The 10,894-nt window shown below is 34.5% G+C and overlaps 1 long non-coding RNA gene across 1 annotated transcript; it reads left to right on the top strand.

The window, feature by feature from the left end:
- Positions 1-223: 223 nt before the first annotated feature.
- LOC135776776 (uncharacterized) lies at positions 224-2,782 on the top strand. The gene is made up of 3 exons (XR_010544201.2): positions 224-444; positions 742-837; positions 1,987-2,782. It is a non-coding gene; the product is annotated as an uncharacterized lncRNA (long non-coding RNA).
- Positions 2,783-10,894: the final 8,112 nt, after the last annotated feature.

The following is a 10,894-nucleotide window of genomic DNA, read 5'->3' as shown; positions in this document are numbered from 1 at the left end:
TTAGGATGCGTAGTTTATTATGCAGTGCATCAAGAACCTACAAGCGGATGACATCAAAGTACTGCGAGAACGACTCGAAAAATCATGCGCAGGATTATGATCTCAAATCCCTCTCGCGTTATTTTAACGTCATCCGTTTGTACGTTCTTGCAACGCAGCATTATGTAGAACACCTTATCAAAAATGATTGAGATGGCCAATCAAATCAAAAAAAGGCGAGTGCCACTGGCCAATCACATAACAGATGACGAGCTTTCCTCTGCTTTCCTGTTGACGCAAGCCGAGCGGTGGCCAATCAAATAAACCAATAGGCGGGGTAACCGTTACAGGAGCAACGCTGCCTGCAGCCGGCCATCATAACGGACACAGATTTCAAAGCGGGTGAAAGATACTAGTTGCCAACCGCCAATAAAAGTTAAAGAAGAAGAAAGAACAAGATTACTAGTAAGTACCTGAACTTGAGTATTTAAACTTTTTCAATCATAAAATGTTTTAGTTTAAATGTCTAACAAACGAATAAAGGGATGCAAACGTTTACGTGATCATGTAGTATGTGTTATAGGCTATTGCAGTTTGACGGCCATTATTAGCTGTTGTTAGGCATAAGAATTACTGTAATCATATTATTAATGAAGTTAATTAAATTGGTTATCTGGTCTTCCCGTTGTTAGAACATTTATAAAAAAAATAATATTTGAAAATGTATTTCTGTAACGTTTAAATTTTCTTTTTTGGTGAAAGTGTGTCAGGTCTGTGTTCATCAAGACTTGGAAGACTCTGGAGTAGGACAAAAAGGATGATGGGGTGTATATTCCAGTAGACACGTAAAACATCAAGGTAAATTAAATGTTGAGGCTCATGTTGTCATCTTTTTGTTTATATCCACCTGTTTCTTGACGTAAATGCGGGCGCCGCCATCTTTGAGCTTTCCGGTTTATGACTTCCGGTGAGCCACTATAGCTAACGTTAGCCTATTACGAAGGACACAAGTGTGCCGTTTTGTGCAATCAGGGGTTGCTATAATAGCTAACACAAATGCAGTAAATCTCTACAAAACATTTGTTTTAACCCCATCCAGTAAAACCTTTCATAGAAACTACCAGTAAACAATAAATACAAGAATTGTTTAAAAACACTTAAAATGCTGATAAAAAAATATGCTGATTTAACGTTAGCTGATTTATTTATTCTGCTACTATATATTATTACAAAAATGTGATTACAGTACATACATGACATAATCCGCTTAGTTAATGTTTATAATAGTTCTTAATGTGTTTGAGCTTATTTTTGTTATGTTTTAAATAAAAAAGCAAATACTTTCATAAGCTCATGTCTCCACCTGCGTAAGAAGCAATGTTATAATATTTTCATAAACAAAAACAATACTCAATACATATGGAGTAGTTTAATATGTTTATTAGGGTTTGTTCAAACAACTTGCACGGGTTGGTTGAATGATACTGCTGACTGTGTCAGAAAGCATCTTTTGCAGCGATTTTTGTGTGAGCATATCAATGAACACCCCTGACCACTCGGTGAGTTTCACGTCTTTGTAAACGAAAGTTTAATGCATTTAAGAAAGGATTGTTCCAGTGCACCTATTAGACCCATTATAGAGGTGGGAGGTGATACAAGAAACACCTGAAAATTCTCGGGGCAGCCACATATCTCGAAATTTCAGTCAAAACCGTTCTATTTCATCATAAACAATCCGAAAACAGGGCTTTAAGTGTAAAATACCGAACTTGTCCTTTAAGTACATGCTCAGATCTCATTTGCTTTTGAGTACCTTAATGAAAAGTACGTCTTTAAGGTCTAAGCTATGTTTCATTTTATTTAGACATTTAACACTTTCGGCCAAAGCAACTTCTAATGGTCTATCTGTCTGTTTTGAAGTATATCTTTATGCTTTTAATTGCTGTATTATATGGCTTTGGCTTAATAACAAATATTCATTTGCATCTATTTTCTTTAATATAACAGTGGGCTGCTGTAATGTTTACGTCTATGGAAAGAGGAGCTGAGAAGCAGTACTTCTTGTTGAGGACAATCTTGAACACTTTCTCATACACATTTATTATTATTATTAGTGTTGGATTGTTTTTGTTTCAATTTTATTAATTGTATTGTTTTAATTTTTCGATCGATTTGAAATTACCTCAGTTAGATTCATGCTAATACTTTAACTGGAACTTGTATCTTTCCGTAAAGCTGACTGTAGAGTTGGTTTCACATACACATGAAGTTGTAGTGTTTCTAATTAACTTAACTAACTTTTAAGTTCAGTTTGGTTCAAACTTGTATTTACCCATGGTAATTCATTTAAATTTTAATTCATGCTAATATGTTAATTTCAATGAAAACTTCTGTATTTGTGTATAGCTGGTCATTTGGGCAAACTATGTTTCACACACCAGTGTAACTGTCACAATGTTTTTTTTATTTTTTTTTATTATTAGTTTGTTCTAAACTTCTGTTTGTTTACTAAGGATTAAATTGCTTTGTAATTTAAGTTGTTGGTGTTAGATTCATGCCAATAATGTATTTGAACAAACTAGTATTTTTGTTTATTGCTGGCAGTTTATATTAGAATAGTTTTAACACATACAATGTGGATGTCGTAGTGTTATTGACTTGTGTTATTGATTAATAAAAATGGCAAATAATTTCAAAGTAATTTTTTGTGTTATTTATTAATATAATTTGGGCAAGATCAGGCTGAGTTATGGCTCAGTTTTGGAAGTTCTGGTTAAATGCTGGTTTTAATATGGTGACTTATGGCTGAGAACCGGTACCAATGAACCTGATCTGGGCCGGTTATGGGATATTATCTGGCCCTTGTCTCTAATCCAGAACTGGGCCATTGTAGGGCCGTCATTATTTGTTGTATGTGGGCCGAGGAAAAACTTATTTTACTTTTGCCAAAATTGCTATGTGGGTCCTTAAATTAATGGGATAAATATATTGGACAGTTGCTCTTAAATACTATAAAATTATGTTTATATAAAGTAAACCCTATACAGTAATGATAAAGTAATGTAGATATATTGGATACTTGCTTTTATTTACTATAAAAATTTTTATATAAACTGAACTTCATGAATTAATAGGAAAAGTATATAGATATATTAGATAGTTGTGTGTAATGACTATAAAAGTAAATTTATTCAACGTAAACCTATAGATTAATGGGAAAAGTACGTAAGTGTATTTGATAATTCCTTGTAATTACTATAAAAGTATGTTCATTTAAAGTAAACCCTGTAAATTAATAGGTAAAGTCTGTAAATATAATTGATAGTTCCTTTTAATTACTATAAAGTAATGTATTTATAAAGTTAACTTCATTCATTAATGAGAAGAGTCTGTAGATATATTGGATAGTTGCTTTTAATTACTATAAAAGTATGTTTTTTTCAAATTAAACCCTATACATTAATGGGAAAAGTATGTAGATATATTGGATAAATGCTTGTAATTACTGTGCAATATGGTTTATATAAAGTAATGACCATAAAAATATGGCTTTGCAAGCTATTATAATGTGATCTTATTTTTTCTACAGTTCAAAAACAAAATTTAACAGGAATTTAATATTAATAGATTTGATAATCCCATAAAATAAAAGCCTAAAGCTGTTAAAATACGGTATTTTAAGTAATGTTATGTAACTTTTTTTGTGTTTTACATCTAAAAATCTGTAATTTGACAGATAGTTCTTGTGGATGTAATTGATAATGTTATGAATTTACCAAAGAATACTGTGTAAAAAAGAAGACTTCATTTAATTTTATCATTTTGAGGTATTTCTGCAATAATATCCAGTTTATATGCAGATTTATTCATTTATTTTACATTCTACAGACATTTTTTAATGGGATTTTCTTTTCATTCTTCAGCAGTGGAACTGTAAAAATATAGTACATTTTACGGTAAATATCTGTATTTTAAAAAACAGAATTATTCCGTAGAATAACTTAAGGTTTTTTACTGTAATTTGAAGGTAAGTGTTTGGCAACTTTGCTGCCAGACTTTTTACCGTTTTTTTACGATTGTTTTTTTACATGTATTTACCTTAAAGTTAAGGTTTCATATTAAAAAAACATATAGTTGTCTTAATTTTAAATATGTGATTTTTTTTGTATTTTTACATAGAATTCAATGTAATTTAACATTCAAGCCAATTAAAAATAAGAATAATCCTGTAAAAAAACTATGATTTCTCATTAAGTGAAATTACAGTTTATTAATTTTATTTTATGGTTAATGTTTTTAATAAAAGTTTTTTTCTTTATTTTAATGACATTTACACGTAATGTAAAAAAAACAGAAAATTTCAGTAAAATAATACAGTATATTTCTGTGAAAAAAAATTTTTTTTTTACAGTGTAGGGTGTGTTTCTTCATGTCCTTTCAGATTTGTCCAATAAGACATGGCTAATTTTAATCTCCTGAGATCTAAAGGCATTTCTCCTACTTCTACTTGTAATGCTGGAATAGGTGTTGTCCTGAACGCACCACAACATATTCGAAGTGCCTTGGCCTGTACTCTATCTAGTTCTTGCAATGAGGTTTTATTTGTTGAACTATAAACTATGCTTCCATAATCAAAAACAGAACGAATCAGTGCAGTATAAATCCTTTTCAATGACATGCCCGACGCTCCCCAACTAGACCCTGCTAAACACTTCAGTATATTTATACCTTTTTTGCACTTATCTATCATTTTTTGAATATGTATTTTGAAATTTAGCTTAACGTCAAACCATACCCCCAAATATCTTATACTTTCAACTTGCTTAAGTTGCTGCCCATACATTTTGAGATCTATAATAGGGTTCGTTCTTTTTTTGGAAAAACATATAAACTGTGTCTTTTCAATAGATAGATGAAAGCCCCACTCATGTGACCACTTTTCAACCTTATCAATTGCTGATTGCATTTTAATCCTCAAATTATCAATATTCCTACCTCTCACCCATAATGCCCCATCATCAGCATACAATGCTCTACCCATCCTTTGATCTATTCTACTAAAAATGTCATTAATCATTATATTAAAAAGCATTGGGCTACATACGCTTCCTTGTGGGGTACCATTCTCTATTGAGTATGTACTTGAAAACTCCATCCCTACTCTTACCTCTATGGTTCTATTATTTAAAAAGTCTTGAATCCAGTTAAACATCCTGCCACCTATACCCATATTATTTAACTTAATTAAAAGCCCCTCCTTCCACAACATGTCATATGCTTTCTCAATATCAAACAGTATAGCCAAAACAGATTCTTTACTTACTTGAGCTTTCCTAATTTCATTTTCTAGACAAATAATTGGATCCATTGTTGTGCGAGCACTACGAAATCCACTCTGGTGAGGGGAGAGCAGTCCTTTTTTTTCAATTAAATATCCTAGTCTTAAAGTAATCATTTTCTCCATTATTTTGCACATGTTGGATGTAAGAGCTATTGGTCTATAGCTTTTAACCTCTGTTTTGTCCTTGCCTGGCTTACCTATGGGAACTACAACAGAGTGTTTCCACATTCTAGGCAACTTCCCTTGCTCCCATATCTTATTATACAATTTTAAAACAACACACTTAGCCACATCAGATAGTTGCTCTATCATTTTGTAACACACATCATCTTTCCCTGGCGAAGTATTCTTAGCACCTATTAAAGCTCTTTTTAGTTCAAATAAGGAGAAATTTCTATCAATTGCAGTGTCACCTGTGATTTTCCTCTCCAAAATACTCCTGTTTTCCTTAACTCTTTCACCGCCAGCGTTTTTAAAAAAAGTTGCCAGCCAGCGCCAGCGTTTTTCATGATTTTCACCAAAGTTTAATGCCTTCCAGAAAATGTTCTTCTTTAAATATATAAACATACAATATACCAAATGAAAGAACAGACCCTCTGCTTTCAAACAAAAAAAACCGTTTCATCCTACCTTTAGTGGTTCTTTTGCAATCAGCTTTTGAATATGGGTAGGTTTTTGCAAAAACACCATATTTTGAGCAAAAAGCAGATATAATTCCATTTTTATGACGGACTTTACATAGAGATCCCATTCAGAGCGATCTTTAAAACAGACACGGACATGCAGCAGCTTGCCATAGGGCAATACTTCCGGTTTTAAAAAGTTGCGGAAGGGCGCCACCTGGTGGATAATAGCGGTATTGCGGAAAGACGGAAAATCTCGTCATTGGCGGGGAAGCGTTTTCTCTTAATTGACGAGATATCTCGTCAATGGCGGGGAAAGAGTTAATCACCTTTGTTCTCCACATTAACTCTTCATTGGATAAATTTTGTGTGCTATGTACCTTAACAAATGCTCTAGCCAGTACCTCTGCCTTTTCTGAATTAGTTACTGCCTCAATGTCATTTCCTTTTATTACTGGTATGGATAAGTCCCTTCTGATGCCTCCCATTTTCTTTATCATTCCCCATACGTCACTAACCTTAATTTCAGACCCAATATTGCTGCAAAAGTCTCTCCAATATTTCCTTTTGGCCTCACAAATAACTCTTTTTGCTTTGGCCTGTGCTTTTTTATATTCTATTAAATTACTGAATATGTGATTTGATTTAATAATTTTAAATGCCTTATTCCTTGCTTTAACTGCTTCTTTGCAGCCCTCTGACCACCATGGAACCATTTTCTTTTTCTTCATCCCGGTAGATTTACCTACAGTCTCCTCTGCTGATTCATATAGTATACCAGTAATCATAGAGTTCCACTCCTCAACATCATCATCTGAATATGACTGAATCCCCATCAACTTTCCACTTGCTACCATACTATAATGTCCCCAGTTGTCCGCTTTCATTTTCCATCTTGGTAACCAATTCCCTTCTAAATGTACACTTTGGTCTCTCATCTTTGTCCAAATAGGGTAATGATCACTTCCCAAACTATTATCATTGAAAACCTCCCATTGGCTTCTCCCTGCTATTTGTTCTGACACTAAAGTTAGATCGATGGCTGATTCTGTTCCTCTACCTACATCAAATCTTGTACCTCTTCCATCATTCAAACACACTAAACTGTGCTCATCCATATACTCCTCAATGATACTCCCATTTTCATCTGTTCTTGTACTACCCCAGAGTGAGCTATGTGCATTAAAATCTCCACAAATTATTACTTTGCCATTTCCCCCTTCCCATATTCCTTCCAGCATAACTTTTGTTAACTTTTGGCAGGGGTTATAAAGATTAGCTACTTTGATTTTAGTTCTATCAACCCATATTTCAATTATGACCACTTCAATCTGTACATCATTGTTAATAGCCCTAAAATGTATACCTTGTTGGACAAATGTAGCCACTCCACCCCCTGTTACAGAACTTCTATCTTTGCGCACGGCCGTGTACCCATGAATTACAAAATCAAGAGAAGGTTTTAACCAAGTTTCCTGAACACAAATAACGTTAGGTTTGACAACTAGTTCTTCAATAAAAAACTTTAATTCTTGTCCATTAGAAATTAAACTCCTGGCGTTCCATTGCAAAATGGATATACCCATCAATATCCACCACCACATGATGACTGACTATCTACTGCCTCTGTTCTAAGCATTTCATTAATAGAATCGGTTGTTAGTCCCTCTTCACCTAAATACTTCTCTGCTGCTTTTAAGATTATCTTTATTCTTGCTGTTCTGCTATCTGTTTGTGCTGTGCAGTTAACTCTTTCACCGCCAGCGTTTTTAAAAAAAGTTGCCAGCCAGCGCCAGCGTTTTTCATGATTTTCACCAAAGTTTAATGCCTTCCAGAAAATGTTCTTCTTTAAATATATAAACATACAATATACCAAATGAAAGAACAGACCCTCTGCTTTCAAACAAAAAAAAACGTTTCATCCTACCTTTAGTGGTTCTTTTGCAATCAGCTTTTGAATATGGGTAGGTTTTTGCAAAAACACCATATTTTGAGCAAAAAGCAGAGATAATTCAATTTTTATGACGGACTTTTCATAGAGATCCCATTCAGAGCGATCTTTAAAACAGACACGGACATGCAGCAGCTTGCCATAGGGCAATACTTCCGGTTTTAAAAAGTTTGGAAGGGCGCCACCTGGTGGATAATAGCGGTATTGCGGAAAGACGGAAAATCTCGTCATTGGCGGGGAAGCGTTTTCTCTTAATTGACGAGATATCTCGTCAATGGCGGGGAAAGAGTTAATGACTTCCACCATAAATGCAATAAATGTCTTCTTTTCTACAATCAGAGTATTTTCATTTACTTTACAACATTTATGCACAACTTTTTGGGCTGGATTTTGGGTCACAGGTACTAGGCCTACGCTTGGGCCTACCTTATTCCTTGTTTCAAAGTCAACTTTTTTGATTGCTTCAACATATGTCATTTTTTCTTTTACTTTCACATTTTGAACTTGAACTGCTCTTTTGTGTGCTTCACATCCCTTGTACGCAGCACTATGCTCTCCCCCACAGTTACAACATTTATATTTGGTCCCTTCAGTACATTTACCATATTCATGGTCCCCCCCACACTTAGCACAACGGGCCTTAGCCCTACATGCTACAGCAATATGACCAAAACGTTGGCATTTAAAGCATCTTATCGGTGGGGGAATGTATGGTCTCACTTCATAGCTAACATACCCAATTCTAATCCGTTCAGGTAATTTGTCCTCATCTAGTGCCAGCATAACAGACATACTTGGTCTTTTAACTCCGTCTCTAGTATAAGGCAGTCGTTTAACCTTGTTTACACGAACTCCTCTTATATTTACTTTGATTTCTTCTTCAGTCACATCAGTCGATACTCCAGATATAACACCCATAGCTCTCCCTCTTTCCTCCCATATTTGCGGCTTCACTGCCTTCCCCAGTAATGTTTTACACATCATCAAACCTTGTTGTTGATCTCTATCTTTGCAAACAATTAGCAAGTTTCCATCTCTTAAAGTTTTTACTGTATATACCTCTCCTACTAGCTTATACACAGCTTCGCTAACCTTTAAAGGATTCAATGCACACGGGGTTTGAAATCGAATTATGACTTTAATTTCAGATTCTCTAACGTTACTCTCATCTCCTTTATTTCCTATAGCTTTCCTTTTCTTTCTTTCTTGTCTCACCTCCTGCCAAGCTCCATCGTTTGAGTTTGTTCCATTAGAAATGATTGAAACTTCATCACCTTCCATCTCCTCTAGATCATTCTCATATTCTCTTCCTGCAATCACCTCACTTCCTATCCATCCCGGATCACTCCTCAGCCCTCCTGGTTCTCGCACCGGATCTGGGGCGTGCTTCTCCATACCGGCGCCGCCCTTGTTGTCGTGAAATGATTACTATACTATTTTGTCCCAAAATACTATAAGATTCCTATAATACTTTTTCGTAAGGGTATGTCCCCTACCGAATCGGCTTCATTAGCCTACCACTTACGGTTTGCAAAGATACAATTATAAAATTACTGCAAACCTTTAATCTATCAATATTTATGTTCTGTTATGCATTTTCCTTGTTATATTAATAACAGAAATTCATGAAATAATATATAGGAAGACACACAGTAATAAGATATTTATTCAAATGAGTGAACATCACTATATATTTGGAAAATAAATAAATAAATAAATAAATAAATAAAATTATAAATGAACATTTCTTAAGAGTTAATCGTTTACATAGAATATCACAAAAAGATTAACAAGTTTTTTTCAACATCTTCAGTGAAAGTGCACACAGTGAACGTTTCAATGGCAAGAACAAAAACAATCTGTGAATGTCCTATTACAGGCGGAAAGGTACAAAAAAGATCTAGCAAGTGCACACATGAACTATAAACAGTACTAAATGGAGCCATCTCAGTAATTAATCAGACACCACCATCTATTGTGTGAGCATTTGTGTATGAGAAGATTTGTTGTATTTTTTTCTTTTTGTGAGAGATGCACTGACATAGAATGGAAGAGTGTGGAACAGTTGTGAGGCGCGCTAACGATTTCAGCAGCTTTCAGTCCATAATGGCGGCCGTGGCTCCGCAGCGCCATCTACAGACTGTTACCCATAACATAACAGAGTTTCGCCTCTTGGGCTTCTTTACTCTTTGGCCACAACCCGTTTAGACAAGGTGACAGTCGAAATTTTTCAAAATCTTTATGAGTTGAGGCAAAGTAAGATAGAAGTACAGTTTATGTGGGTACCAGCACATGTAGAAATTAAAGGTAATGAAGAAGCAGATAAGTTAGCTAAGCAAGCAGTAGATGATGAGAGGATAGAAATTGAGATACCACATAGTATAAAAGAAATAAAATCAGTAATAAAAGAGAAAGTGATTGAAAAGTGGCAACAATATTGGGATAATGAGAGTAGAGGAAGACATTTATATGCATTACAAGAGAAAGTGGGAAAAGGTAGGAAAAGAGGAAGAAATAGAAGAGAGGAAAGTATATTTACGAGATTGAGAGTGGGGCATACAGGTTTGAATAAAACATTGCATTTAATAGCTAAGCACCCAACAGGTTTGTGTGAGAAATGTGGACAGAGTGAAACAGTAGAACATGTGATTATGAGTTGTAATGGATATGATGAAGAAAGAAAAGTGTTAAGAGAAGGAGTGTGGAACAATGAAGGGAAAGAATTAACAGTAAAGAATATATTAGATCTAGATATAGGAAGTAGTGCGGTTAATGTGTTGTTTCAGTTTTTGAAGAGTACTGGTTTAATGAAGAGAGTGTAGGATTAAATATGAATAGGATTATAGAATTAAGTAGTGGATGAAGTATAGAGAGAGTCAGGGAAAGTAAAGTGTTTTTTTTTTATTATTTACCTGGGGGGTTAGAAAGGTTAAGAGAAAGAAAGGTTTCTGGTCCAAGCTCCATGCTACCTGAAGATGGCAGTAATGCACTGTTAAGTGC

This window comes from Paramisgurnus dabryanus, chromosome 18 (assembly GCF_030506205.2).
Source record: "Paramisgurnus dabryanus chromosome 18, PD_genome_1.1, whole genome shotgun sequence".
In the NCBI taxonomy this organism is placed as follows: domain Eukaryota; kingdom Metazoa; phylum Chordata; class Actinopteri; order Cypriniformes; family Cobitidae; genus Paramisgurnus; species Paramisgurnus dabryanus.
This window is presented reverse-complemented; position numbering and strand designations above follow the sequence as displayed.